Below are 6,820 nucleotides of genomic sequence, written 5' to 3'. Positions count from 1 at the left end.
CACATGGGACCTAATGAAACTTCAAAGCTTTTGCACAGCAAAGGAAAGTACAGACAAGTCGAAAAGACAACCCTCAGAATGGGAGAAAATATTTGCAAATGAATCAATGGACAAAGGATTAATCTCCAAAATATATAAACAGCTCATGCAGCTCAATATTAAACAAACAAAAAACCCAATCCAAAAATGGGCAGAAGACCTAAATAGACATTTCTCCAAAGAAGATGTATCAATGGCCAAGAAGCCCATGAAAAGCTGCTGAACATCACTAATTATTAGAGAAATGCAAATCAAAACTACAGTGAAGTATCACCTTACACTAGTTAGAATGGGTATCATCAGAAAAATCTACAAACCAATGCTGGAGAGGGTGTGGAGGAAAGGGAATCCTCTTGCATTGTTCGTGGGCATGTAAATTGTTACAGCCACTATGGAGAACAGTATGGGCATTCGTTAAAAATCTAGAAATAGAATTACTGTTTGACCCAGCAATTCCACTACTGGGCATATACCCAGAGAAAACCATAATTCAAAAAGACACATGCATGCCGATGTTCATTGCAACACTATTTATAATAGCCAGGATATGGAAGCAACCCAAATGCCCACTGACAGACCAATGGATAAAGAAGATGTGGTACATATATACAATGGAATATTACTTAGCCATGTAAAGGAATGAAACTGAGTCATTTGTAGAGATGTGGATGAATCTAGAGACTGTCATACAGAGTGATGTAAGTCAGAAAGAGAAAAACTAATGTTGTATATTAACTCATATATGTAGAACCAAGAAGAGTGGTACAGATGAACTGGTTTGCAGGGCAGAAATTGAGACACAGATGTAGAGAACAAACGTATGGACACCAGGTGTGGGAAGTGGCCGGTGGTGGGTGGTGGTCGTGTGATGAATTGGGAAATTGGGATTGACCTATATACACTAATATGAATAAAATTGGTAAGTATAAAGAACCTGTTGTATAAAAAAGTAAATAAAATAAAAAATTAAAAAAACAACAAAAAAACATTGGTACAATGCTATTTAATAAACAGCAGTCAAAAAAACCAAAAACCAAAAAATGGGAAGTGGCCGGTGGTGGGTGGTGGTCGTGTGATGAATTGGGAAATTGGGATTGACCTATATACACTAATATGTATAAAATTGGTAAGTATAAAGAACCTGTTGTATAAAAAAGTAAATAAAATTAAAAATTAAAAAAACAACAAAAAAAATTGGTACAATGCTATTTAATAAACAGCAGTCAAAAAAACCAAAAACCAAAAAACCATAGACGTATTGAAAGAGAGTTAGAGAAGAAAAATGGTTCCAGGGCTGAACCCTTTAACATTCTACTTCTAGGAGGTTGGAAAAGTGCGGACAAATCAGCAAATGGGATTGAGAAGTAACAAGTGATGCAAAAGCAAAACCTGGAAAGTAAGGTGTATTGGAAGCCAAATGTTGAAGGTGTTTTAGGGAGAAGCAAGCGGTAAGCTGTATCAGGTGTATTTTAAAGGTCAAGTAGGAGTTAACTGCTTGATTTGGCAAAGTTGAGGTCATTGGTGAAATTGGTTAAAAGAGTTTTGGTAGAGTCCTGGGGGGAAGCCTGACTGGAGTGGGGATAACAGAAAATGGGATAGAAATTTAAGGTGGTAAATGGCAATCTTGAAGAAAGTTATATTATAGAGGGAAGCATGATGATGGAGTTATAGCTGGAGAGGGAAATGGGGCCAAGAAAAAAAGATGGGAGAAATCACAGCATATTTTTATGCTGATAAGAATGTTTTGGTAGAGATGGACAAGTGACAGAAGGGAATTTCTGGAAGATGTCTTTGAGTAAGTGGGAGGAGATAGAGTCTAGTGGAGGATGACCCTAGTAGGGTACAGTCAGTTTATATTCGGCAGGAACAGGGAGGGCAGAGAAGGGATTGATGCTTGAGGATGAGAGTTGAGGTGAGATAGGAAACTAAGTCATCAGCTGAGAGTGAGGACTGGGGAGATTTTGCTTGTTTGAGGAGATGAGAATGTATGTTATAGTTATCTAGGGAAATATAGTATGATTGTCAGTGTTCCTTAAGAACCCAATTCAAATTAATACTCATAAATTTCAAATAAGACTAGTTAGCATCCTTGTACATCTTTCTTCAGCATGTCAACTGTCTGGGTAGGGGACTGTGGCATAGAGAGTAGTTATTTTTAACCAGAGTTGGGGTTTGCATGTATTTATTATTTTACATTTAGGATTATCATCTAAAATAACGTTCAGAATTGATATGAGCATTTAGCATTGTGCTTTGTGTGGCATCAACCTACTCACTCATTCATTAAATACTAGTGTTAGGCTCCATGGTTAGTAAAATAGACATGAATCCTATTCTTAGTTTACACATAATGTAAACTAAATAAATGTTTCTGGAAGGAAAGATAACAGGCCCAGATGACATAGGTTTGGCATGTGGAAGGCCAGGACAACCTATTAATACTTATACTGGAAAATGAATAACTGTTTTGAAAACGTCATGCACAGGTACAAAGAAATTATATGGGACTCAATTGTTTCCAGTATTTTAAGTCAGAAGTTCTCAAACTTTGGCCTCAGGACACCTTTATGCTCTTAAAAAATTTTGAGGAGCCCTCAGAGATTTTTTTTTTGTGGTTATATGTATTGATATTTACATACAGAAATTAAAACCAAGACATTCAAAAATATTTAATTCATTTAAAATAACAATAAACCCATTATGTGCTCACATAATTAACATACTTCCTATGAAAAATAACTACATTTCCCAAACAAAAAATGCTCAGTGTCAAAGTAGCATTGTTTTACTTTTTTACCAATCTTTGACTTAGTAACTTCAGCCAGATTCTCAGATCTACTTCTGCATTTAATCCGTTTTGATAACATGTATCACATAGCTTCTGGAAAACTCCACTGTACACTTGTGAGAGAATGAAAGCAAACAAGGCAAATGGCAGCTTAGTATTTTTATACAATTAATTTTGACCTTGGGGAACCCCCCTCAAAAAATCTTGGGGAACCCAGGGTCCCAGAAGCACACTTTGATAATGACTACTCTCAATAATAGCTCATTAAAAACTGAAACAAGCATGGCCATCAGTGATAAAAGTAGCATGTGGTTGTTGCAGAGGAAAACAAAATTGGCCAATAATTTAATTGGAGTAAAAAAAATTGATCAATAATTTGTTTTGTTTTGGGGGGGTTACTTTGATTTATCTTTGAGTGGTATGTCTCTTAAAAGCATAGAATCAGTGAAGTTTAAGGAAATCTGGAATTCATCTCTTCCAGTTCTTCTAGGGTAGCCCTGGAAGCTGAGGTCCAAAGGAGTGACAATCAGTGGTCTCAATGATGGTGAGGGATGGCTGTTTTAAAATAGAAAATGTAAATACACCAATTTGAATTGTTGTCAAAAAAATTACATGAAATTAGTGTAAAAATTGAGTACTTCCAATACTCTAAAATATCCAGTCTAAATAATTCTAATTTTTTTTGGTTGGGCCTCCTACTCACATGTGACTAATTATCCAGAGGCAGCTACTTAAAGATGAGGCTGAAGGTCTGGAAAGGATTAAGACGTTGCCCTTGAGTTTTCTTTGTAATTTCAAATCCTTTTAAGTCATTGAGACATTGTGGTGTATTATTCACTTGCTTCAGGAACATCAAAGGCAAAAAGGAAGGAAAAGAAAGGAAAAGAATACAAAGCCATTACAGAGTTGAGAGTTTCCAAAAATCTATTTACTCTGCTATCCATGGCAATAAATGCCCCTTTGACAAAAAATGTTATTTAATGGGCAGCACTTGGAGCTGCTGCAAATCTTCTCTGAGGCACACTTTTAATTACAAACTAAGAAACAGCATAAATCTCAACTGCATCTTTAAAAGAAGTGCAAATTCAATATCAATGTTATTCCGATACTAGAAGCAGCTGACGTATATCTATATGGGTATGTCTGTCTATCACATATCTATCATATATCTATTTATCCCCCCCCCACACATATGGGGTATTTCTGGAAGGAGGAGAAAATATTATCTGCTGTGTTAAACAGAAAGATCATTCATTAATCAGAATATTTTCATGATGGAGGTAATGTATACTTAGCAAGTTAGGTAGAAATTTGAAATGTATAAATAGGAATTTTGGCAAAAACTGAGACAAACATGTCTTCAGTATCCTTTTCCCCCTAGCTTTTTAAGACAAGCAACTTTTCTCATTTTGAAGATGGTAGTACTTACACAAGAGAGAAAAGGAACAATCAACTGTACTCAACCTTGTTCAGCCTTGAGCTCCTTTTCTATTACCATTTGCTTCTTCCAAGGTACAACAGAGTAATATATCTCTTCAAATGGCTACCTGCAGTGAGGTTATAGGCTTTCACTAAGGTTAAACAGGTGAATATTGTATATAAACAAAACATTTACTGGAGTCTTAGAAATGCCTTGTAGAACAAACAGCATTCATTCAACAAATATTTGAGCACCTAGTACGGTGGTTGTCAATCCTGGCTGTGCATTAATACCACTGGGGAAGATTTTAAACAACATCATCAGTGCCCTGGTGGTATCCTAGATCAATTAAATCAGTGTCTCTAGGGTAAGGCTCAACAATCAACATTGTTTTAAACTCCCCAGGTAATTCTAATATGCTAGACACTGCACTACACATTGAAGGTGAGTAAAGCAAGATCCTTCAAGGAACTCACAGACTAGTATGGAAGACAGATATATATGTAGAAAATTGCACTGAAATGTCACATGAGATATATAATATTCATTTTCAAGCTGTGTACTCTGTTCTGGGAACTATACACATGTATATTCCTTCTAATCAATAAAACCCTGCAAATTTGTCATTATTATCATCATTTTACAGATGTTGAAATTAAAGTTCAAAAAGCTTAATAAGTTGACCAAGGTCATATGCTAGTAAATGGCACCATGGATGTTCAGTCTGTGTATCTCTGAGTCCAAAGTTTACACTCTTTCCACTATGCTACACTGTCCTGGGATGTGGTAAAAGCACTAGAGTTGACTCCAGGGATTAGTAGACTTAGGTACTTGTGTTACCGAGTTTAAGCTTTTACTGCTCCCCACAAGACAAGCCAGTAAATTGAGAGACAAGTTGTTAGGTTGAGGAATAGTAACCTTATTTGGAAAGCCAGCAGACCAAAGAGATGGTGGACTTGTGTCCCAGAGAACTATCTTACCTGAGTTAGAGTTCAGGCTTATGTTATACTAAAGGGGGCAGGGTTGTGGCTGGCTGGTTGTTACAAACTTCTTGGTGGGGGAATCCTTTGTTCTTACAGCTGTCCACTTAGGTCTGGAATCCTTTGTTCTTACAGCTGTCCACTTAGGTCTGGTCACAATGTTCCTATAAACCTCCAATAAGACAATTGTTATTTTTTGTTCTGCAACTTTTTATCTCTATATGAATGTTAAAGTGTTATGCCTTTAAAGGTCAGAGACTTGAGAATGGGCTATGCTGTATACTTCAGAATATAGGCAACACTCTTTTACAAAAGGTGCAGAGCCAGCATGACTAAGCACAAGCAACAGAGCACAGGGGTTAAAGCTAAAGGATCTAATATGGAGTCCAGTACAGATCCAATATGGAGTCAGGTTTGTTCTTCTCTGTTATACATGGGCAAGAGGATAAGGGTTCAAGGGTGTGCCAAAGACACTGAGGCATGAAAACGTATGGCTTGTTTGGAAATTATGCAGAGTTCCATGGAGCTATCTAGAGTGGTGAATGATGGGAGGCGAAACTGTAGAAGTAAGCAAAGATTATATCATGTGTGTTAAATTGTCTTTTTTTAACATCACAATGTGAAGGACATATAAAGTAAATTTATAGTGACTTGGAGTGGATGCCCGTTATTTTGTCTTCCCAGCAACTTCTTTTGTCCTGGAAATATACCTCAGACATTTTGCAGATATGCCCTGCTCTCTTCCCCAACCATATAATTACACGATTCTTACAGGCTTATCTTTCTTGACTCTGATAAACTGACCTCTCTTTATTGGCTCAGGAGTGTACATTCCCCAAAGTTTTCTGACCTAGAAGTGAGGAAAAAAGTTAGTGCCCTTCAGCTGACGGATGCTGTGGGACGTGAAGCCCAGGAGCTGCTGGCAACCATTTTGCTGTTAAATGTAGGGAAAGAGAAAAACACCCATATTCATGGAATTCCTGTCAGAGACAGGAGCTGAGACAGAGAGTCTCTGATTCTGACTGTCCTTTAGGTTCATCTGTATTCCTAATTCTAAAAATTATGATGGTTTATACTTTTTGCCGTTACTAACAGCTCCCAAAACTCAGTGTTTTAAACAATACAGACTTGTTTCTTGACAATACTGATATCTGTCATGGATAAGTGGAGGGCTTTGTTCATCATAGGCATGTAAGGATCCAGGTTTATGGAGCAGACCCATCTCAAATGCGTACCAAAGGGAAATAAGCTAGCTCGGAAGTGTCTCTCACCAATAACGAAAGCCCAGAAATGCCACATGTTACCTCTGTTCATAAAATCATTGACCAGGAGTAGTTATGTTGTACCATCTAACCTCAGGGGGCCATAAAGTACATGCCATATGGCCAGATTGGGGGAGAACCAGAAAATAGTTGATCTAGCATCATTAGTGACTATAATATTAACCTTCCTACAGATTTTTTTTTGTCTTTCCTATTTTTAAAATTGAAGTATAGTTGATTTATAATATATATATTTATTTTACTGTTTATATATGTGTGTGTATGTATATATGTGTGTGTGTGTGTGTGTGTATATATATATATATATATA

The sequence above is a fragment of the Physeter macrocephalus genome, chromosome 19 (genome assembly GCF_002837175.3).
Source record: "Physeter macrocephalus isolate SW-GA chromosome 19, ASM283717v5, whole genome shotgun sequence".
Classification (NCBI taxonomy): Eukaryota; Metazoa; Chordata; class Mammalia; order Artiodactyla; family Physeteridae; genus Physeter; species Physeter macrocephalus.
Note: the sequence above shows the minus strand (reverse complement) of the source record.